The sequence below is a fragment of the Haemaphysalis longicornis genome, unplaced genomic scaffold (genome assembly GCF_048455015.1).
Source record: "Haemaphysalis longicornis isolate Haplotype H1 unplaced genomic scaffold, Haemaphysalis longicornis Haplotype H1 scaffold_5, whole genome shotgun sequence".
In the NCBI taxonomy this organism is placed as follows: Eukaryota; Metazoa; Arthropoda; class Arachnida; order Ixodida; family Ixodidae; genus Haemaphysalis; species Haemaphysalis longicornis.
Window position 1 is genome coordinate 158804749 of NW_027526385.1, and position 24993 is coordinate 158829741.

General features: G+C 48.5%; 2 non-coding genes across 2 annotated transcripts; one reads left to right on the forward strand and one right to left on the reverse strand.

The window, feature by feature from the left end:
• Positions 1–8811: 8811 nt before the first annotated feature.
• Positions 8812–8884, reverse strand: Trnaa-agc (transfer RNA alanine (anticodon AGC)). The gene has a single exon. It is a non-coding gene; the product is annotated as a tRNA-Ala (tRNA).
• A 10769-nt stretch (positions 8885–19653) lies between these two features.
• Trnaa-agc (transfer RNA alanine (anticodon AGC)) lies at positions 19654–19726 on the forward strand. Its single transcript has one exon. It is a non-coding gene; the product is annotated as a tRNA-Ala (tRNA).
• The last annotated feature ends 5267 nt before the right edge of the window (positions 19727–24993 follow it).

Here is a 24993-nt window from a genome sequence, read left to right on the forward strand (position 1 = left end):
ACGCGCTGATGTCGATGGATGGTTGAGAACAATGTAGCATCCACGGTGCTTGCACGCAGCTCGGTAAATGAACGGCAGGTTGGGAAAGAACCTGAACGCCCAGCGCTCGTGCGTGTCTATATCTCTTCCTTTCCGTCCGTGTTCCAACAGCGCTGTCGTACCCTAATTATGTTCAACCAACAAGCCCAAATAGCCACTTGAGTACTGAACGTCCATTTGCATCCGATGGGCCAACCGTACAGTCCCTGTATCAGTTGACACTGACCAACAAATGTGTGAATCCTGGTCAGAGTGTCTAACCGAAATTTGCTCGGATTCGGTTCCAAATTAGGTTCCCGAGCACCACTCCGTTCCGGTTCGAACCGGTTCAAACGGGTTCAAGCGGGTTCAGCGAGAGAAAGCAGGAGTGTCTTTTTGTACTTTTTAGTGCTCCGTTTTCGTTTCGTCATTTCTCTGTCAGGTGGGCATAACGAATTCATAATGTAGGTTTCTTTTGTAGATATTGACAAGGCAGTTGACTGTACAATCCACTGCGAAATGTTTTTTTTTAATCAGAGGCTAACGATTACAAAACTGATGCGAATAAAACGTTCACACAGACCCTTAAGGCTCCTTACGTGTGTGAGTGTGAAAGCAATACTCTTTATGGCTGCAGGCTTAAATTTAATCATTTATTTTAGTTCAATAATATAATCAAGTTTAATTAGCAGCAGAGCTGTTTAAGCTCTTGGTTGCGCCGTCAATGAACAGAAATATTTCCAATAAAATTTCAGCGCACGCGAGCAATTATTTAGAATCTTCAGTGTGGGATGCCAATCTTACTCTAGAAACTACAACACAGCACAATGCATCCATATAGAAGGGCATTTTATATCATTTAGGTTGTGGTCACCCAAAATCTTTCTGGATTTTTTATATGCAACTAAATATTCTAATTGGTTTAGAGGGAGACACAGCAAAATTTTCAAATGCCAAGGGCAATTAGGAAGCTCACACTAACCCGTAAGAATTGAAGGTAGCGAAGCTGTACGCAACCTTCATGGCCATCACGACATTTTAAGTCCACGATTGCGGCCGATTTGCTTCTTTTTCGCTGCCGCAACGACCGCTACTCCATCATTGTTGCTGCAAGTGTGAGCTTCTTTCATTTTTTTAGGGAGTGCTAATCGTTGGACATCACATTGGAGGGGCGTACGCTATGCCGTGTCTTTCTCGTCCTGGACAAGTGTTACCACAATTACGGCGAACGCTGGAGCTTTTCCTTTTTCTTTTTTTTTTTCCAATCTTGAGCAATCTCCCTTAGTGGGTATGCCTGGTTTGACAAACCTGCGCCGAAGACGCCAGGCGGTCGCCGCGAGGCCCGCGCTCACGGACGCACGCTCGGCAATTTCTTAGTATTTTTAACTGGGGACACGAAAAAATACGGCTTGCTACATAGCTTCGCTATTAAAACATCGAGATTGGGCCTACCGACTCGATATTCTTCCGTTGAATTTAACCATTCCAGAACCGTTTCACTAACCGTTCCTGGAACCAGTTCGTAATGGTTCCTTCGATTCATTCCGGTTTGGGTTCTGCTCCAAAATTGCAGAAAAAGTACGGGTTCGGTTCGGTTGCGGTTCCTCGTGAAAATCGGGTTCGGTTCCGGTTGCCGGTTTTTCTTTAACATAAACAGGCTGCCCGTTGCTTTTTTGCCAGTGTGAAGAGGGGCAAACTGTCAGTTGATAGTTCTACAATACAATACATTCCTGTCAATAAATTCCTGTCACAATCAGTCTGGGCCAGGGAGTAAATTGCACTTAGCGAATAAAAGTACAGCATTGAACACCGCTCTCTCTCAAATGCAGTCACGTAGGGTCAGGCAGGTTTATTGATTAAACGCGTGATTTCTAGTTACACTAACTTGACTGCAGCTGTGAACTTATCGTTAGCAGCGGACGGCATTGAAAGCTTTAATGTTTCTCCAGTTCGTCTAGTAATGGTGTTTAGTCGATTGTGAGTCATCAACGCTTGCTTTGTGCATTGATTTTCTGGAATATTGTATGGTCCGGTTAAATAACAACGGTTACCAATGAATCTAAACTATATAGGTGAACCATGCTATCGGAACGCCGTCTCAACCAAAACGATTACACCCTCACCACAACAGCATGCGGCCGCACTCTTGTACTATTCGACTGTAACCGCTGACACGGTGACAAAAAGGGTCTTTCGTACTGCTGGGGACTTAAATAGACTGAAGAACTAGTACATGCTTAAAAATGGAAAAAATGGTACCTTATCGTCGTAGTGCACTTACTCGTACCATAAAAGTATACATTGTAATAAATCTTCCGCCCAAACTCTGCCTGCCCGCCGAGTAATCCATACGGGCTATCTCAATCCACGTACAAGGCGCGGGCGAATATTATAAAGTGAAACGGGAAACTCGTGCGGCAACCGGTTGCAATCGACCGCACCTCGGTTGCCCTTGAGTACTCTGCACTCGGACGTGGCCGTCTGACTCGACACGTGTCGGAGCTCCCATTGCCGCATCTCTACAGCGCGGGGTAGAGCGCTCGCTTAGCATTCGCAGGGTGCTGAAATCGACTGCTTTTCTTTGTGGGGAGGGGCTACCAACGTCCTCTTATCAGCGCAATGATTGACGAAAATCCCATCATCGCTTGGGTCTCTGTTTCGAACGAAGCGTGTGATCTCAAACCTGCTCCGCTGGTGATGGGAGCTAAGTGAGACACATGGCATGAAGTCCATAATTGTCAGTAATTTGTCGCTCTGGCAGGAGGATTCATGTTACCGGTCGACAAGCCACATTTAAAAACTGTGATTAGCCGAATCACGATGCCGTTCCGAATGCAAGTGCTCACCCGCATGGGGAAGGAGTAATAGAAGGTTAAATCTTGCAATTCAGGAGTGAGAGTGACCACTGGCGTTACTGCTAACAGCTAACATGATGTCCCCTTACGTATTTCCGCATTTGGTGACTGGTTCACTTTGGTTCGTTCTCCCTACGGTTTACTTACTTTCTGCATGGTTGCACTCACCCGATGTTTGTAGCGGGCAACATTTGTCATAATGCCAGCTCCAAACTTTCCAATCAGTTCGCAGTGCTTGTAGAATCCATCCTGGCCGACGAAAGAGTAGAAAAGCATACAACGGCAACCAAGGAGAAGACCCCGAAGCACATGACACCACCCTGTCCTACAAAGGGCTGTAGGAACGTAAATTACCGCCAACTGCCATCTTGAAGCGCCCGAACCCTTCCGAGGCCCCGAGCCACCGCATGTATTTTGCGTACAAGGGTGTGGGGTTCGGGTGGTTTGGATTTCAAACTCAGTCTGGTGGCGTGATCTCCGCCCCAGAGAGACGCATCACGCCCCCGCACAGCAACAGTACGTGCTCAGCGCACCATCTCTAATTCTCAAATTGTGTAACCAGTGTAATGGAGGTTTTCCAGTCATGAACATTTCAAATTCTCACAAAGCGAGTCGCTTCAATCATCTGTTTTAATATTAGCTACAACGCTAACAAACTGTGCTAACATCTATCGGTGTCGCTGTTCAGTTGGTTGCTCTATTGTTCCCACTGATTGGTACAATCACATGCTTCCCAAGATCGCATGTAAAGCGCGGGAATTGGCGCTGCTTAATACCTTGAATTCGCGCTGAGCCGGCTCGTGTTTCCAAAAAGCCTTTGAGGCAAAGTTCGACCGACCCACGGACCGGCTGAACAGTAGGCTGACTGAGAGAGAGAGAGAGAGAGAGAGAGAGAGAGAGAGAGAGAGAGAGAGAGAGAGAGAGAGAGAGAGAGAGAGAGAGAGAGAGAGAGAGAGAGAAAGAAAGAAAGAAAGAAAGAAAGAAAGAAAGAAAGAAAGAAAGAAAGAGACAGAGAGAGAGAAAAAAATTGACACCATCTTCCCGCGAGGGGAACCATGGGTATATGCGACGCATCGTGGGGTTTCCGTTGCGTTTCCGTTATGTTGTTTCCATTTAGAGTGTCAATTTGTTGTTGTTTCCATTATATTACGTACGGTTGCGCCGACCATCGCGATAGCAGGCCTGTTAGTCTCCATTCAAATCATCGCTGGTCATCGGATGTCATCGGAGCGGCGGAACGACTGAGCGGAGCGGCGCAGTTACCGCGTTTATATGTACCACGCGTTAACGGTGAGGGGAATGAGAGAGCAGCGCATGCGCATGTGTTAGATGTTTATCCGAGCGGTATCGCTCGCTGACGCACAGCTGGCACGGCGACGGGAGCGAGCGCTAACACGCAGATGGCGCTGCGGTGAGAGCGGCGTTAGCGCGCAGCTGGCGCGCCGAGGAGAATGGGGGAGGGATGCGGACTACGGACGCCAGAAGACGCCGGAGGGACAGGGCGAGTTAAATCTAAAAACAAACCTTAGTACGTGCATCGTAATGCGGGGTGGGGTCCTCAGCCCATGGCTTCACAGGAGACTGCTGCTGCAATGGCCCTTTTTACCAGCCGAAGCTGGAAATCGGAATCGGAGCTGTACAGCTCCTCCTCCCAGTGTTCAAAAGAACTATGCGGAATCCTAGCAATCTTGGCGTTTGCCGAACACTCTTGCGCCATGTGACACAGGGTGCCAGGGGCAGCGCAGGATTTGCACAGCGGCAAGCACTGCGTTTCATGAAGCAAGTGGAGTTCGGTCGGGTGGGGAAAGGTATTTGTTTGAGGAGCCGGAGGCAGTGCTCCTGTCCCTTGGTTAGGGATTCGTGGGTGGGAGCACAGGTCATTATTTGGTGCTTATAATGCCTAGTTAGCTCTTGATAGATAAGCAAAGGATGCGAGTCTCTACCGAAGACCCTCGGGTCACCTGCTTGACATGTATTTCGCACCCCTACCCTTTGGCCTAGAGGCCTGAAATCGGGAGAGTGCACCTCTCCCACTTTAGAGGTTCCAAAGTTACTGCAGCATTTCCAACATGCACAAATGCAGAAAACAAGAAAGAGAGCTTGTAATCAACAGCTCGACACGGTCCTGGCGCCCACCGCACAGAACCACTGGTTCACAGTTCTGTTTCCAGCAATTATTCAAAAAGCTACGCAAAAAATACAACAAACGATTTCCACATACGAGGCCAGCCTAAGAACGTCTGGGACACTGTTAACAAAATAGCAAGTAGAAAAACAATAACACAGTCGCAATTCACGCATTTAAATGGAGAGCCGGTAGAGATCCTTCAGGAGACCCACCGGACAACAGAAGTTCTTAGGTGTTTGGTTTCAAGAACAACTTTCGTGGAATACGCATATTGCTCAAATGTCCTCCGAACTCTCTAAAAGTATAGGTCTCATATATAGAATCGGCCATTTGATACCACCATGGTTGAAACAAAACTTATACAATGCTCTCATTTATTCGAAACTATGCTACGGGATGTTGGTGTGGGGGACCACAACTAAAACTAATTATAACAGGCTCATTGTATTGCAAAAAAAAAACAATTTTCCGCATATATTTATATTATCGTGGTTGTAACGCAGATTTGAGGACCAGTCCTTTATTTACTGAATAGTCAATGCTTCGAGCTGACCAAATCTATTACATAAAGGTTCTGCACACCAAAAGACCCACAATCAAGTTAACAAAAAATCTTCTGGCTACCATCTCAGGCGCACAATACGGCACACTCCAGGGGCGGTATTCTCGTAACTGTCCCTTTTGAAAACGTCCCTTTTGCGTCCCTTTCATCGTGACGTAACTTCCGGTTAAGAGGTGGACGTTGGCAGCATGGAGGAAGGTTGGCAGTAGGTTTGCCGCGCTTGCGTTACGTCACTTCCGGTTGTTGGCTTTTAGCCAATCAGGACTCGCCAAAAGGGACACTTTTGAAAGGGACGCAAAAGAGACAAAACTCGAGAATACCGCCCCAGAAGTAAGAACGAGCTATGGTGAGCAATCTTTCCTGTACCGGTCAACTGAAATATTTAATAAATTAGGAGAAAAACTAAAACCTCGACGCCAGTGAACTTACGTTTAAAAAACAGGACAAAGAAGTGTTACTTAAGCAAAACGCTCGCAAGACTGATATATAATTAAAGGTTCGAAGTATATGTGTACATGTTCCCCTAAAGGTAGAAATTAAAAACAATTACAAACAAAAATATATTAATACGTAATTGTGACATAGTAGTGTAACTGATGAAAGTTCATGCGTACGAATTACTGCGTTTATGTGAACATTATGATCCCTTTGTGAATTTGAGTCCTATGCTTTGTATAGTACATAAGAAGTGAGTTTGCTTTGTCCTATTTCTCTATTACGATTGTGCTATCATGCTTAAATTTGTGAACAGACGTGTTGTTATGTACGCTGTAAATCGGGTGGCTGAGGCCTCTGTCAGGCAACGCTCGCCTTTAGTCTCAGCCTCCCCTGGGTTTTTGCCAAGAAATAGAAAATCAAATCAAATAAAAAAAAATCAAATCAAATATGTAACGCTCCTAAATAAGGTAAATGACGGTTATATATGCACATTGTACTGCCCATGGCTTAAGAAAATTTAAAAGCTGTGTGCTATTTGCTCACAAGTTAAAAGGGCCAAATATATCGTTCACAAGTTCCAGCAATATAACGAACTTGCTTGAAAGACTATAGTGCCCGAAACGGGACTAGAGTGCGCGCTTTCCCACTCCTATCTCTTCCTCTTCTCCCCCCCTTTTTATTCCCTGAACCCCATTCCCCCAGTGCAGGGTAGCAAACCGGGCTCTACACCTGGTTGACCTCCCGGCCTTTCCGTTCTTTTTTTCTTCCTTCCTTACCTTTTCGGAAATCGCCATTCACGCAGCACAGCACACGGCTCAGAGGAATAGCGCCCGCCTCGTATGGAGGAGGTACCGGATTCGAATCCGTGTACCACCGGAGACCCACCGGTTCCTTTAATGGGTACAGGCGCCCCTGCTCTAGTGCGCTCACTTGAAAGGGGGAATTGCCGACTTGAGCGTGCGCCCACTTGAAAGCTGCCTTTACCCTTGCGAGGGGCCCCTGACCCTTGTAAATCGGGCGGAGCCACCGGCCTTAAGGCCGCGTTGCCGTATTGCCGGGGGTGAAAGAGTTCGGTGGCATGCCCTGCCACAGGCGGGTACGAGTAGAGCGTCCACCGGGGCTGCGGAAGTCCCAATGTGCATTCGTGTGCCTGGTAGGTGCCCGGTAGGCGCCGGGCACCTAACGGTGAAATAGGTACAAGTGACTCCCCGTCCTGGGGCTCCGCCCTTGTGCAGGACTACAAGACTTGGGAAGTTGACCCGTTTTTTACAGCAAATCGCCCCTATGGAATAGGGCGGCTGTAAAAATGTAATTATTTAAGGGCAAAGCCCCTTAGGAGCTGGGGCTGTTGGCGTCTCCTGTCGTCATCGTAGTCATCGTAATCGTCGTCTCATGTAGTTACGGTACCTAAACAGCGGTAAACTCGTTTACGCCTCACGGTAGAACGTAAGGCGTACTAAAAAACACCGGCACACTCGTTTATTCCTCGCGCTAGAGAGCTTCGTGCTACAAAGACAAGATACTTTTACAGCAAGGCTGTCTACCTCCACTTCCAAACGGTTTCATCTTTGCTGGCAAAAACGCCAAGGTGCCAAGAATACCCTAACACACTGCATGCTTCGCCCCTCCCCAGGTTTCACGCTAGTGGAGATGGCCCGGGATTTTTTTTTACCCCCAAACATGTACGGATACACATATTTACGTCCATAGTAGTAATTGCAATGCACCTATAATGACTAATAATGCGCACATTATTAACTATTGTTATAATTAACTATTCATAGTCACTTTGTTTGCCTGATAAACTTATTCACTACTGCGCGGACCACCCGGCACTCCGGAGCAGTGGGAAAGCGGACTGACCAGCTCTCAGCACGAGACTCGGGAACGCCTGATCTCCCGGGCTAGAGAAGCAGTGGTCGCTAGTGGCTTTCTGAACTAAGAAGAGGACACTCACCTTCGTTTTATGTTATTTTGATCGGCTAGTGTTTCTACAATAACTACAGCTACCAAGTTCTTTCAGGTTGATAGAGAAAGAAAGAGATAGAAAAAAAATATTTCATGAAAGCTGACGAGCTTTCAGGTTGATAGTGCGGCAATGTATCGAATCCGTCGCTTTTCAGATTTATTATGCTGCACGACCCTAGTTGTGCGGGCCTTTCGACAATTATTCGTTTTATCGTCTAACAGCATGCTTAAACCGCCACGACCCTCCAAACCATTACTTTAAGCGAACGCTGTCGAAAAAACAGTTACAATTTCAAAAACGTTTTTTACTCACATATCTTTTTCCTTAAATGTAGAAATTCAGAAGAGAAAGTTACACAAGGCTGGAAAGAGAAGTGCGAAAATCGCATGCACATCTGGTGTATCGCGCGAGCGAAATTCTGTTTCCATGTAGGTGCAAGCCTGGAACTTCCTGTGCGCACCCAGTGCCATCTCCTGGTTTGAACAGTCCTTCTATTCCTTTAGGCAAGTGCTAAAACAACTCACCTGCTCTGCCTCAATAAAGAGAACAGTAGTCCTAGCCCCCGCAATGTCATTCTTTTCCGCAAGACTCGTGATTTTTTTTTACTGTGAAATTCTCTCTTAACTCAATTGTGAGGATTCTCTACGTATAATGGTGGTTTCGTATCGTACATGTCGGTTTAAACATGGGGCGTGGCGTGTCAACACGTTTAGTCGATGTTCTGCACCGCACCGGAAGTACCCGGCTTGTACCTATCTCGGAACGGAATTTCGCTCCCGTCTCACTCTTGCCGCACTTACGAGGGGTAAAATAAGAAAGCGCAAAATGTAGAAAAGGCACATGGAGGTGCTGGGTATCGATCCCAGTACCTCTCGCATGCTAAGCGAGCGCTCTACCATCTGCGCTACACCCCCACTGCCCTGCGGACAAACGGAACACTGTTAGGTTCTTGCAGCATCGCTCGGGAAACTAGAGCACGCGAGGGTGACTGCAGCCGCCGCTGGCAAACCGGTTATCTATAGGTCTCGCGGTTGGCGTTGCGGAATGCATTTTCCTTCTAGAGCGAAGTATCTCCACTCCATGGGCGATGGCGAAAGTGTGGAGTACGGGGACTCGAAATGACATCCAAGTTGCGCCCCGAGTGACATCCGATTTGCGCCCCGACTGTCATTCAACTTGAGCCGTGAGTTGCACCTTGATTATTCCCTCAATGAAAGTGCAACTCACGGCTCAAATCGAATTTCGCTTCATTTTCGCTTGATGGTGGTGTGCGCACGAATGGCCGCGGACGGACATTGGGAGCTCCTAAGGTATTCCACACCTTTAGGGGCGAGGGAGCAAGCCGTTTGACTCTCGGGTACTAACTCACGGTCGCAGCTCAATGGGTAAGACGACTGACACTAACTCTGTCTGGTCTACTAGACACAGGCTCGCATCCTGGCGGTGCCTGTGTGATTTTTTGCGATTATAAATGCTATGCGCACGGATGCGGACGGACATTGTGTGGTCCTAAGGTACTCCGCACCTAAAAAAACACATCGGAAGGTGGGGATAGGTGAGATGGTTCTTGAAGTACAAATAAATAGTCGTCGGAGAAGCATCATTGCCCTTGCCCGGCGTGCACTCAGTCACCCTCCGGAGATGCTGGTGCTGCCAGTGCTGTTCACGCACGACTTGTAATCCAGCATCTCTCTTCTTCTCCCTTTCCATCCTCTTTGCTGTCACTCCTGCCCCTAGACTCAGTTTTGATTAAGGTGCCCTCAACCCGAGAGGCAGTTATCGGCTGAGTCAACTTCTCCCTTCCCTTTCGATAAAAGAGTCAACTCCGTCCTCCATTCTCTTTCGAGACGTTCAGCAGAATTGTGAGCAGGCTTTACTGCGTAACACACGATGTGAGAGAGCCATCTTACAATGACCAAGTTCACGCCCATCTCCTGAAAGTCGGCTTCACTGCGCAGTACAAACGCATTGCTGGGAAGACCTTTCTGAAGGCCATTGTTTTATCAAAATACGAAGCGGCGGAGGCGAACAGTTGGTCGAAGGGCAACGGTGTGCCGAAGCTAGCAGAAAGGGAGTGGCTCTCAATCTCGCTGCATGGATCCCCCAAAACTGGTAGTTAGTCTATAACTGCTCAGCTGCTATACAAGCCCGATGACATTTAAGCATTTCTTGTGAGTTGTGAGCGCGAGAGCAGTAATGTCCTAGTGAATGCCGCTAAGTGCTGCTTTGAGTTTTCCGTTGCGAATAACGTTTTACGGTTAAATTAAGTGCGGGTTATTCTTTAGAGTTTTTAGGTTAGTGTTTTGGCTGTATACCGGAGTAGACGGTATCTCAAAATCCTACTGCAGCGCAAAGCATCCTAACCCACTAACTGCGCCTCCTGTTCGGGCCAGTGCGAGGTGTGTTTGGTGACATGTCGCAGCAGCCGGACGCCGAACGAGTGGCCGCAGCCACCACGGCTCTGCGAATGCGGAGGAATTGCCTAGCAGTGTAGTCCTTATTTGTACTCTATTACGAAGCACGCGTTATGGGACGCTGGGCAGTCACGTGGGTTTAGGAGCCACTTCGCTGTCACAGACGCCACTGACAGAGCCGTTTTCGTTCAATGGGTCATCCAATGCTTTCGCTTTAAAAGACAGGGCTTTTTGTCCCGGGTTATGAGCGGGCCAGTTACAGCTCGGCGAGGCCGGGCTGAAAATAGGTGGCGTCGACAAATTCCGCCATGGAAAAAAAAAACTGGTCTGTCCGTTTTGCTAATCGGCATTGAGAGGCTGAACAGAAAACCTGTGATAGGTGGCTTAAACAGGCCCTGAAAAAAGTCGTTTCTTCCTTCGTGTGAACCTGAGCAACGGGCCGCACTCACTCATGGCACTTGATGACACATCACAATGTTGCTCATGATGAGGCAGCCCAAAGTTTCTCTTTTCGTCATTCCTGTCTCCACTGCTGGGTCATCTTGTGGTACGCATTGGGATGGCCTGCCGCTGCCTCTTCTGAGCGGAATGTCATGCCTCGGCTAGCGAGACGTGAATAATGATGACAGTAATGCACCATGTATGCTTGGCTAAATCGAAAAATTTCTCCGTATGTTCGCAAAATCATCCACGCCATACTCTCTTCCGACTGATACACCCTCCGGGCTTGGATACCCCCTAGAGAGCACGGCACACTATTGACGAGCTCAGGTTTAATTTGGACCCCGCCTATGCCGAAAATGTATATTTTGTTGCGAGAAAAACTCCGTCATAGTCATCATTTTCTCTGTCCTTACAGGCCTACCTTTTGCAAAGGGGAGTTAGCCCCGATGGTTGTTCTCTTGGAACCAAGCATTTTATCTCCTAACAGAAACGCGTATTTCTAGCAAGGTACGCCCGGTATATCTTAATTGTTGAAAATGACGCTATTACCTGAGCCCCATCTAGCTGAAATTTCCTCCTTTGTGCTTTCACCTGTGCGCAGCACCCCGCTGCACGAAAACCACGCCCCCCTTTGTCCGGGCGGGCTCGCCACGTGTGCGAACGAGATGCACGCCGGCTCGTGTAGCCCATTGTCTCTTCGAGGCCGAGGGAAACGAACCCGTAGACGCAGCGGAAAAGGAGCACCGCACGTGCGACCGGAAACGCACGTCAGGGAGGACATTGCACTGCGAGTATGTCACACCGATACACGTTTGAGCAATCATGCTTAACTAAGAGAGACAACGAGTCGTGTTCTGAACACGCTTGTGATCTGACATAATTCTAGAAACTCTGGTAGAGAGACGTTAGCTCAAGTTAAGCGAGAGAAGTGCGGCTGGGCAGGCCATGTTATGCGAGTGAAGGACGACAGGTGGACCATCCGCTTAACTGAATGGCTACCAGATATGGCAGACGAAATAGAGGAAGACGAAGGATTAGATGGATGGATGGATGGATGGATGGATGGATGGATGGATGGATGGATGGATGGATGGATGGATGGATGGATGGATGGATGGATGGATGGATGGATGGATGGATGGATGGATGGATGGATGGATGGATGGATGGATGGATGGATGGATGGAGCTAAGGAAATTCGGGGACAAATAATGGACTCGAGGCACAACTGGAACTCATTGGGACAGGTCCTAGTCCTGCTGTGGACACAACCGGGCTGGTGATGATGCTGTTGGAATACGTCCATAAATCTTCTGCCCCACACCTCACCCCCACCCCCCACAGGGGTTCGAGGCTTGAAGCTGTTATTATTCGACTGCAAAAAGTGGCCCATTGAGCGAAAAAATGTTACCATCCCTTCCCAAAGAAAGTTGAGACAAGCGCGAAAGCTAAAAGTGCGTCCAACCGATCGTGAAACCTTGAAATACCGAAATCCCGAATAAAAACTCCCACCTCCCCTCGCGGGAACCCCTGTGTAGATGCGACGCATAGGGGGTTCACGTTGCAGCGTTGGACAGCGGAGGAACGGCGCTGGAACGATGGAGCGGAGCGGCGCAGGCACCGCGTTTTATAGCGCGCATAACGGTGAGGGGACGCGCCGGCGCCAGTGCGCCTGCCGCGGCTATGACGCAACGCAATCCAACACAATCCACTTTAATCCAATCCAAGCCAAGCCAATCCACTCGAATCTAATCCAATGCCCCTCGCGAGAGAGTGTTCGCTATCGGAGAGGAGAGGGGGTGAGCGGCGGGGAGCTTAGCTGGCGCGGCGAGGATAATGGGGGAGGGGTGGACGCCGACAACGCCGACAACAACGCCGTATGGATACAGGGACAAGGCGAGTGAATGAGATGCGTCGCATCTAAAAACGAACACACGCGACAATTTTTTTCGCGCACTAAGTAAACACATCTACGAATGATTTAAATGTATACCGATACGTGGTTTATGAGATAAAGGTATACCATTTTACTCCTTCTTCATAGTCGATGCGTGCATTATTGTCTTATCTGGAACCGCTCCTGTTTCGCGGTTTTCAAGCAACCGTTTTGACACAATGCAGGCCCGGTTTCACGCACACGCCGTGTATCCAGAGATCTTACCGGAGCTTTTCGGTCGGCCGACCGGTCTATGGAGATATGCCTTCTTTTGATAGGACACCACCGGCCCCACAAAGCTTTCGCTTTAAAAGGGCGGCGCCCGTGTCACTCCTGTGCGAGGAGCGCGTGACATGTCATTGTTACGCTCGAGTGGAGAAGCGGCGGTTTCTCAGCTCAAGAGAAGAGGAGGGATGAGGTTACGTCCGTCGTCTCTGTCAACCCTCTTTACGCTTATGAATAGCGGTTGGCACGGGTCGCTCCAGACAGGAGGGATTGTGGTTGCTATAGTCTCGAAAGGACAAGATCAATGACCTTAGATCCAGACATGCACCATCACGGTGGCAGGTTCGGAAGGAGTGCGCCCATTGGATGCTACGCGTTCCATAGCGCGCGGACACTCGGCGGCGTGTGTAGAGAAAGGAAGAAAAACGTTTTAGTGAGCTCGCAAGTAAGAGTGGAAATACTATATTCCGGAAACTAGTGCCCTAGCCGTCTTCGCCCGCGTCACCACGAGGGTCTGGTTCTTCAGTTGACAACAGCTGGTCAACAGTGTCTCCCATTGCTCAGGAAAGAAGTGGGTGGAGAGGGGAGGTAGTAATGGGTTGTGTCACTGCCTTCTAGGAAGACTGTTTGCGTCACGGATAGCTGAAGTGATGAAGTGGCAGCGGAGGACAAGGCTGCGGAGAAAGGCGCGGAAGATCCCTCGGAATTAGTTAGTTGAAGCTTTTATTTGAAAGGAAGGCCATAGCCAATGAGGGGGTGGTTGGGGTTGGGATGGGAATGGGGGTGTATAGAATATGATCTTAGTTCGCACTTCACAGTTCACACTTAGTTCACACTCAGCTCACATTTCACACTTAATTCACATTTCAAACTTATTCACACTTCACAGTTTTTGAGTCAGTGTGACGGGTTAGGCGTCGCCGTGCTAGACGACTCGCGCCAGACCACTCTTAATTGCGAAGCTAGCAAGCTCCGAAAGAAGCTCACCGCGGTCTATGTTGTCTGATATATCAGGGAAGGTAAACGGAGTGTGACGGGATAGAAGCTGAGTTCGATGCTTTTGGAAGTATACACATGACCAAATTAGATGGTGTAAATCAGATTTGACGACCATATTGCAATAAGGGCAATGTTCCCGTCCTTCAGGTCTGCGGGTCCATTTCTGAATTATATGTGGAGTATACGCAGCACCAGCACAAAACTTATTTATGAACACTTCAGCCGCTCTTGGTTGCGTGCCGACATTGAACAAGTAACCTGTGGGGGAGGCCATCCGTTGTTCCTGTTGTCGTGCCATCTTAAGTCGGAGCAGGAGAAGAGCCGGGGGCGTGGAAGAGGACAACGAGGAGTTCGGTGGAGAGGAACGAGCGATGCTCTCCTGCGCTGCCTCGTGGGCAGCCCGATTTCCTGTGTTCGTGTCTTCATGGCCCGGCGTCCAGTCAATTCGGCCTTGTACACCCTGTCCTCTGAGGAGTTCCATTTGCAGCAAAATAGAGTTCACTATTGGGTTGGATGAGAAAGGCTTCCGGAGTTCTTGTACAGCCTCAAACGAATCTGTGAGGACACGCACGTGTCCAGGGGGCCGGGTGTCGAGATCGTAGCATAGATGACTAAGTGCATTATTTATAGCGTGCAATTCACCTTCCAGACTTGTGGCATTATTATAGTGGAGTGTAGAGCTGCCATTTAAAGATGTTTGTTCCGGGCATATCCATGCGGTGCCAACAGTACTCGATGTAATGCTTGCATCTGTGAAAATGACAACTTCCCCTTTGAGTTTGGTGTCCTGTAGGTGCCGAATTCGCCGTTTTCTTGCATGGCACTTGGTTTGTGGTATCGCTCTGGAACTGTGTCCTAGGACATTGACTGTGAACGTCCAAGGTGCCAACACAGTCGGCAGAGGCACTTCCGGGGGAGGCTTCTGGGCGTCCCATGCCATAAGTTCAATGCCCTGTCTTGTGAGGCTGCGTTTAGCCTCAGCCTGACATCGCGTACCGTGCATAATAGTGTCTATTGGAGGGATGGGGACAGCACGCTCGAGGGCGTCGATTTGGGTGTGTTTTGGAAGGCCGGTAATTGCTCTCAGAGTAGCTCTATGTAGAGCACGGAGAGTTTTAAGGTTTGTCTTGTTAAGTTCATAAATGGGAGCGCCATATGTCATTGTGCCAACCGCGACAGCTCGAGCCATGGAGAGGCATGCACGTTGATTTGCTCCGCCGTACTTATTGGACAAACGAACCATTAGTGCGAGCATCTGTTTCCATTTTTGTCTTAATTGTGACAACCAAGCCTTGGGACTGCCACTGCTACAGAGGGGAAGGCCAAGGAGTCGAACTGATCCTCTCGCTGCCTCTATGACCCTTCCGCCGATATGCAGAATGGCATCCTCCGTGTGCGCGTTTGCTTTGGAGTTTGTCACAACCAGAAGCTCGGTTTTCTCTGGGGCTAGTTCAAGGCCTAGATTGGGTAAAACATCCTCGAGTGTGTTCACCGCAGCTTGTAGTTCTGTAATCATGTCCTGCTTAGTGTGGTAGTCACTGCCTTCGGTCCAAATAGTAATATCGTCGGCGTATATTGCGAACCGAGTTGACGTTTCTTTCTCCAATGCCTTTGCGAGCTGGGCCATAACTATGTTAAAAAGTACGGGGCCCAGTACAGATCCCTGTGGGACTCCCCTCTTGTTGTAGTATGTATTTGGTGCCCATCCGGGCAGTGAGCCACAGAGCTGAACCGGCCGATTTTTGAGGAAGCTGCGTATCCAGTTTTGTGCACGCACACTGGGGAACGCCTGGGCAAGAGCGTTCAGTATGGCCGCCTGGTCGACTCTGTCAAAGGCCTTGCGGAGGTCGACAGTGAGGACATAGTCTGGAAGATCACGGCGATTCGCTTGTCGGTTGATTACTCTTCTAAGTAGCCAGAGGCAGTCATGCGTACCAAGGTTCGGTCGGAATCCTGTTTGTGCTGGATGAAACCAAGCCTTCACATGTTCCAGGTAATATTGCATTCGGTTGTTTATTAGTCGTTCCATCAATTTACACAGCGTAGGGGTAAGAGAGATCGGTCGCAGGTTGGTTACTTCTGAGGGGTCTTTGCCAGGCTTTGGGATGAGATTGATCAAAGTATGCTTAAAGGTTTCCGGGATATCCCCCGATTGCCAGGAGTCGTTAATTAAACTGAGCAGATGTTCAAGTTGCGGTTCATCCAAGTTGCGTATATGTTTCCACGTTATGCCGTCATGCCCTGGTGCCGATTTCGTTTTGCTTTGCCGTATTGTAGCCCGAAGTTCCGCAGGCGTGAAAGGAGTGTCCAGAGAAGGGTCCGGGTTATTTACCGTAATTTGAGGTAAATAATCAGTGGGAGTAGAAGTAGCTGATGGGAAGAAGGTTGTAATAATGTTTTTTTCTACGTGGTCCGGAGGCGCACTAAGCGTTAGGGTGGCGAGAAGCGGCGACCGTTTCTTTCCCTTTCCAGCCATGCTTCTATAGATGCCCCAAAGCCGAGAGAGGCCTCGCTCTTTCCCCACTTGGCAGCACAGTTCCTGCCAGTTGTCATATGCAAGCTGCTTCTGATAATCCCGAATAATTTTAAATTGCTTGCGAAGTTTTATCAGGTCGCAGTGTCTTTTGCCAAGTTGTCGGTATCTGCATGTCAGGTCCTTAGCTCTTTTCCATAAGTTGGCAAGGTGACCATCAAGCGCCGGTGTGTCTTCAGAGCAGGTGACCGCTTCCTGCGACATCTCTGCTGCAGACCGGATTGTCTGAACGAAGGACGTAAAATCTGTGGACATCTCCGATGATTCATTTAGTATTGCACGGAAGCTGTTCCAGTTGGTAACTTGTAAAGTTTTATTTGAAATTTTCCGTCGCCCTTTGAGCGTAATCGCAATAGGAAAATGGTCGCTGCCCCACGTGGTATCGTATATTTTCCACCCTGATGCTACTCCATGAGACGCGAAGTTGAGGTCAGGTGTCGTGTCTCGCTGTGAGGGGTGTGCTCCAACTCGAGTAGCCACCGTGAGATCATTCAAGAGAGCGAGGTTGTTCATAGACGTAACTTCTTCGACTTCACGACCCCGCTTGTTTGAATCAGTGTACCCCCAAGCTGTGTTTCTAGCATTGAAATCACCTCCTATCACGATAGGGACATTAGGATACCGATTTATGACATCTGTCAGCCATTGGAATGAAGGTTGAAATGCAGAACTGTTAACTGGTGTGTAGTACACTGATGCCACCAGTATCGGCTTCCCGGATGGAAGAAGAGCATGCACTAATATCACCTCATGTCGCTTTGAAGTAAGACCAGCTAAACGGATTTGTTTACAAGCAATATCACTTCTGGCCAGGAGTATTGCGTATCCCGGCGCCGAAGGTGTAGGGTTACTGGAGACATTAATGGTTCTTTTACGTGCATTAGTAATGGCTGGGTCAGAATATGTGACGTAACCGCGTATAGTCGGAACACATCGAGTTTCTTGCAGGAGTACGAAGAGGGGGCGAATTTGCTGTACTTTTTGATATAAGATTGCCGAACATGTAACGTAGCTACGGCAATTCCATTGTAATATGTTGAGAGTGTTCATTGTTGCGTAGGAGTAGGGTTGTTTCTTGGGGGAACCTTTCGTGGTGGTTCCTCTTTATCTGGTAGTTTATTAGTGATATACTCGATCATGGAGGACGTCTCTTTCATGAAACTCTCGAAAAGAATACGAATCTTTCCTATTTCGTCTTGCCGAGAAGCTCGTTCCTTGTGAATCTCCGATCGTATTATGTTGAGCACTTGCATTAGTTCTGGTTCAATTCTTGGTTGCGATGTAGGTGTTAGTTTCTTACTTTGGCTCCTGCTGCGACGGGTAGAGCCCTTGGGCTGCCCTGTCTCTTGTGGCGTCGACGCTTGGGAATTCCGTTCTGCCAGTGCCTTCTTTAGTTCCTGGTTTTCTTTTCGTAGCTGTTGTACTTCTTGACGAAGAGATGCCAGTTGTGTCAGTACTTCTGAGCTCAGGGAATTGTCGTTTTGAAGGTTGATTTGTTGCGCGTGTCGGAGGTCTGAGGCAGGAAGGTTACTGGAGGCGCCTCGCATGGAGCTATACCCCGCACTTTGTGCAATTCTGTTTGCCCACGATACTCCGCGAGCGATGTCGTTGGCCGGTAAATTGGTCTTAGCTGGGAGACGGCTCGGGCATTTCGAACTGACGGAGATGTGTCCGACGTCTTTACAGGCTACACAGTACACGGTAGGGCCACATTCAGAAGTATCTGGATGGCTTCTGCCGCACGTTCGACATACCGTGGCGTGAGGGCAGTGTTTGGCCATGTGGCCTATTTGATGGCAATTGTAGCATACCATGCGTTTGGGGTGGTAAGCTGTGACTTTGACTATTGCCATATAGTATTTTACCACCTTGGGAAGGGTGGGAGAGTCGAATGTGATGACTGCTCTGTTAGTCTTGCCTATCCTCTGTACGTGGATCACCTCTGCTTGCTCACATCGGATCCAACGTTGTATTTCCTCATTAGATTCCTCCGGTTCCACTTCTATGACGCCCCGAGTGGTGTTGGGCCGATGTTGCGACGTTTTGACTTCTACGGGGACAGAGACTACTTTTCCGTTATGGCGTATCTGCATCGATGTAGTCTGGGAAATGCGCCGGGCGTGCTCTTGGTCATACACAGTGATGAGTGTGCAATTGCCTGCAAGGTCATACTTTTGCGATGCAATTTCGGCTAGGAAAGTTTGTGGAGCATTTATACCTATAAACAACGGTCTAATGATTGGAACTGTTGGAGAAGGCAGCATTTTCTCCCTGGGATGGTATGCACATATCTTCTAGTTCCATCATCGAATAAGCAAAATGCGGCAGCGGAATGGGCCGTGAAATGGCAGGGTCAATGGCAACTATGTCTTTTACCTTTGCGCGCAACCTCATCTCGAACGCCATAAAAAGAACGCGTAATCACCTGTTCACCCTTTTTTCGTGGTTAGAGAAGGGAATCAAAAAGAAAAAAAGTACGTGCTAAGACAATTTCCTTGACGCGAAAACAAAAACGCTGCTCTCCCGAAAGTAAACATCAGCGGCATTGTCAAATTCTTTCGCATCAAAGCTTTACATCATATATAGTGGCAACTTATCAAATCTTTCGACTGCACATTGAAAAGCAGGGCGACCCGAAGTGCTGGGAAAGCCCGAATAAGTTTAAAAATGCAACATGGTAGCGGTCGTAACTCTTGATTTACCAGAACAAATAATTTGAACTCTGTAGATATTCCTTCCCTCTTACGAATGATCTATTAGAGTACAACATCTGCCCGTTATTTATTCAAAGACGCTGTCTACCTTATATCCCGACTCTCTCACTTGTAAGGCATGCAGGCGACTATAAGATAACGAAGATAAATAAATAAGTAATTGATTTCTCCATATTTATTCGTGCAGCTAGCCGTATTATTGCAAAAACCCTACTCGAGGGACCGACATAAGTTTGTTCGCCACGAACTTTCATCCCGCAAAATGTTCGACCGTTGACCTGCAAGCCGAGCGCAAACATTAGAATGCGCAACTGTGCGACCGCCGTGGCCGCCGGTTTCCCCGGCAACTCTCGCGTGATCTAGTTTCCGTTGCGGCATTGTATGCACATAATGGGATCCGACTGCGCTGTCTTACCGTGGGGGTGTAGCTCAGATGGTAGAGCGCTCGCTTAGCATGCGAGAGGTACTGGGATCGATACCCAGCACCTCCATGTCTTTTTTTTTCTGTACTTAAGCGGTTGCTAGTTTGCTTTGTTTGTCTGGAAGTCTCTCAGGAGCGTCTGCAAACACTCCTGGTCACAAGAGCTGCCACCATCGCCGCCAGACTTCAACCGGCGGCCACCACGCACCGCTAAACCACAGGACTCAATAAAGGTGTTTCTCTCTCTCTGCGTCCAGTGGTTGCCTACGGGCGGGTGGTACAAACATTATAAGATTCGTATGCGAATGGTATACCTGCTGTTATTCGACACTAATGTGATCTGAGACTCTTAGATCGCAGCAAAGCTGTATATAACTGGGATGTCAAGGTGTCGCACCGGCTGCAACAGCTTGCTCAGTGGCTTGTGTTTAGTGCGTGGCACAATTCATAAAAAAATAAAAAAATGTCCCATGGCTTCCACATTTGCATATGATAGCTTATATTACCACTAGGAAATTATTTCCAGACGTGCATTGCAGTTTAGAGGTGAAGGAGACTTTGTAAGATAAAGTGCAAGCATGATTTTTGTAAGCTAGCTTTCCCCCACTGCGTGTCGCAAAGTGAAGTATGGCCGTCTGCTGAGGGAGTAGGGTTATAGCCCCAATACAGTTAAACCTGGATGTAACGAACGTCCCTGTAACGAATTCCTGGATTTAACGAAGTTTTTCAATTCCCCATTACCAGCCCCATTAACCTGGATGTAACATTAACCTGGATGTAACCAGCCCCATTAACCTGGATTAACGTGGATGTAACCTGGGTTAACCTGGATGTAACGAATTCGCTACGCTGATGAGGCACTGTTTTTTGCACTTTTTTTGAAAAATTGGCGGGAGATATGCACTAATTTAGCGATCTTCGCCCGCACCGAAAGCTACTGTGCGTTTCCAGTCTCAATGTGGTGTCGCTTAGGTGCTAGGCCTGCCTGTCTGTGTGTAGTCGCGGTTCTCCACTGCTATCTGTGGTGTCAATTCGTAGGTGATGAGTTCTGCTGCCAGAAAACGAAATGTTTTGTCTTTTCAAGACAAGCTCGCAATTTTAAATACTGTCTGCCCCGGTGAGAAAGAAGAACGTCGCCGACTAGTACAGTATCCCAGCTAGCGCGCTCTCAACAATTATGAGTGCGGAAAAGAGCATCAAGTTCCCGAAAAGTCGCCCTTTCAGCATAAGTTTCGTCCTTGAAACGGGTTAAGGCACCGAAAATTCTCGAAAAGCATAAGTGATACTTAAGGTACGTTTAGAATATGGGGGTATGTGATCTTGCTTCTTTGAAGTGTCGTGTAGTGACTAATTTTGTGGGAAAGCAGCAGCCCGAAATCACGCGGTTTTTCACTGTGTAATAACTCCTTACGGGTTAGTTCCCCATCCCTGATACCTAGCATTTTGGTTTCATTTCTGCTTCATTCACGCGAGCCTTAACTCGAAACCTGTATGTAACGAATACCTGTATACATCGTAAAATTGCGAATTTTCGTCAACTTCGTTACATCAAGGTTTAACTGTACATACTCCTCTCTACAGCCGCCCCATCTTTCCTGAGCGTAAATAATCCTCGGAACGTGAAGCGTCTTTCCTTCTGACATTTCGCAGGGGCGCACTTCTTGACGGCCACTTGTGCAACCCACTGCAGCATGCGCTGTGATTGGTTTAGCCGCTGTATCGTAAAACGTCGTTGTCTCCACCCACCGATCGTGTGTGTCCCTAGTCTGTCTGTGATGTAGAGATCGGGCAACGCTCCTTATAATTCACTGTAGCAAATTCCCAATATAGCTAAACCCCAACATAGCAAGTTAAAGCAGGGCGGCAGCTTGGCTAAACTTCCCTCTTCATAAGGTAGAACGGCTCTGAGTTTTCGGTTCCAGTCAATATTCCTTTCTTTGTAAATATTCGGCTAACTATATATTTTCTATCATTGGTGTAAATGTCGTAGTCACGAAAGTACGTGCTAGGGGATGAGTCTTTGGAGTGAGAACTTGTTGGCGAATGTGGAAACGCAAATAATAGCCTTCTAATAATAATAATAATAATAATAATAATAATAATAATAATAATAATAACCGAAATCGTCCTCGTCAGACACTTGTGATGCCGACGCACTCGTTAAAGGGCTTTTCTGCTTCGCTACGCCGCCTTCGAACAGATAACCTCGTAAAATTGGTAAATAAATGCACATATGCTAAATACAAGTACCTAACCTTCTCATTACGTCCAGCAAGCGGGTTCGGTCAAGCTGACAGTTAAGGCTGGAGAACACGTAACACTTCACAAGCTGCCGTTCATTTCCCAAGCTGTGTGTAAGCACCTTGGGTGGTACATTGTTTTCGACAATCCACCAACATCAGCATATCTGCCTCACCGTGACATTCTAATGTGGCAAGACGAAGAAAAGCGACAGCAGAAGTTACGGGCTTGGAAGGACTTTCTCGGTTTGGCAGATGAAACCAAATGTCTAAAGCTCCTCTTTTCGCTTTTCTCCACCTTGCCAAAGTAAATAGACACGGTGAGGTGGACGTGCTGATGTCCAGAACAAGGTTGAGAACAATGTACCCCCTACGGTGCTTGCACGCAGCTTTTGAAATCAACGGCTGGTTGGGAAAGAATCTGAACGCCCAGCGCTCGTGTGTGTCTATAAAGAGTTTCAGCAGTCCGTCCGTTCCGTCGTGTACGTAACTAGCATGTTGACCGGGACCCGTCTGGGCCCTTGGGCATTCGTCACGGTAGGGGTATTAGTTATGCCGGCCTGCCTTCGCCATGTGCGTGCCTCCTCGCCCTTCCTTTTCGCCCTTCTGCACGCGCAGGCGCAGACCGGCCTCCACATCCAAAGCTCACCAAAGAGGAATTAAAGCAGCTACAAAGACTTCAGACAAATTAATTCCCACATGCCATACAATTGCATTTGATGTACCCCACATTACACAGATACGAATGCAAGTTCTGCAGCGGTACGCCCAACACCCTATAGAACGTGGCATGAGAGTATAAGGGTGTGGAGGTACTCCCGGAGATCCTGGCACCATCACAGCATCAATGCGAGGCCGTGCTGACCACGGTTCTGGAGAACCAGCGTGGTCTCGTGACCCGGGCTCTTCGTGCTGCGTCAGCCCATGGCACCCCGGACTAGGGACGCCAACCACTCCGGATGATTACCTCAAGACCAATGCAGAAGATCATCCCCCGTTCCTTTACCCTCTTCTGGCAAATGCATGCTTATACTGTTGGCAGTCGGTGTGGCGCAGTGCCAATTCATTACAAATTAACTCCCACACTTTGTCTACTCCGAAGCGACGACCGAACTCCTCGACGGATGCAAATACAGTTTGAAGCATCGCACTGTGATAAATATGACACACAAAAAATTTCGGGTGGGGGAAAACTTAAAGCATCAACTGGACGTAAGCAAACCGCATCGAGAAAAAGAATGAACCAAAGCAGGCAGCAAACGCAGGAGTCCCCATCCAGCGAGGCGCTAAGGTAAAGTTACCTAAAAAAATCACTTCAGTCACGCGAACGGCGTTCGCAGCTCCACCAGAGTTCGCGTTGCTCCCGTGCTAGAAGGTTTTAGATTGCGGGGTCTCCTTTCCCGTGCCGGTAAAGACTGGCATCGTTGGTGACAGCAGGCTGCACAATGTTCAGGCTCTTTATGCTTTAAAATTTGGCATGTTTACCGAGATCACCGATCTGCCCACCGTGGGGATGGAGCACAGTTATTCCCGGGCCTCCTGAGCCCTATTCTTGAATAGACTAAATATAACACTACACGCTTTATTCGGAACAATGACTCAGACGATAACGAGGTGTTTTTCAAGCACAGACAACGTTAGTAAGAGCTGTGAACGTAGGCATGAAGAAAAAATGACAAGAAAAGAGAAGATGTGGAGGAACTGAGTATCGATCCCAGTACCTCTTGCATGCTAAGCCAGCGCTCCATCACATGAACTCAAGCCCTGCGCTACTAAAGGCGCCAATGGGAGCCCCGTCAGGTGTGCGCTGCGGTATCAAATAGCGGAGCACGCGAGGGTAACCGAGGCGCCGTGGTCCACGGCAGCCGGTTATCGCACGGGTTTTCCGTTTCACGTTCTAATTTTCACCGTCTCCTTGGACGTGTATCGAGATAGCGGGTATGGATTTCTTGGCGTGCAGCCATACTTTATCCCGCCGGTATAGTATAACATCCTCTGATACAGTGCGGGATGCAATGCAGAGAACTGGGAACCGGTAGACCTTCATGATCCCAGAACCGCCACAGAAAGATGGGACTATAGAAGTACGAGACGACGGATAACTGGACGGAGGGGTGATTCAAGGAAATTTGGTGGAAAAGAATCGGTTCGAACACTGCCGAAAAGGGGCAGTCGAAAGTAAATTCCAAAGTATATTGCACCGCACTGTATATTCCCCGCTATGCCGCTTCTGCGAAGCCCCGGGGACGCCACGTAACAATGCGGTAGGGCGGTGCGACCACGGCCCACTACAGTCGCGCAATCCCTCGCTTTCTTCCTACGAGCTTCGGGAGAGATCTCTGAGCAGCTCCGGCTTCAACGATCTGCGCCTGCTGGCGTTGAGGGCTGCTGAGGCTGGAAGAGCTCAAGTGGTCTTGGACTCCTCCACGTTGCTTTTCGTAATAAACATGTGTAATCTCTCTCTCTCTCTCTTTCTATGAGAAAGGTCTTATTCCTGCAATGAACTTAAGCAGCCTGATGATGATGACTAGTACTGACAAGAGGGCACTCGGTACAGCGAGAAAGCAACTCTCTTTCTCTCTACCTGTCTCTGTGTGCGGACATGTAGCTTAATGGGTAGGAAAGGGCGTAACGTCAGCCTCCTGTGTCCAGGAGGCCGCGGGCCACCTCTACATCCCCGCCTGGCTGCACCAGAGCGAGATGGCGCTCCGGCGCCGACCTGGTCACCGCATTCCCCCACTGCTCATGACATGTAGAGGGGATTGAGTGAGGGCTGTGGTGGCGACAGGAGTCACTAGGTGGTAAGCTGAAAGTGTGGTGTCGCACTGTGGCAGTTGTACGGGAAGGAGGTTGGAGCGACGTGGTACAACATGGTGTGGTTGTAGTATGTCCCTGTCCGCAGTCGACGGTAGACATACGCGTTGTTTGGCAAAGATGTGGTGACGTCAGGATGTTTGTGTAATTTCAGAGTATGGAGCTGAATTGAAGGAGCATAGAAAACAATCAGCGCAAGACAGACGAGGACAATGAAGGTAACAGACACAGCGCGGCACTCACAATTGAATTTTTATTGGAAAAGGAAAAAAACATATATACA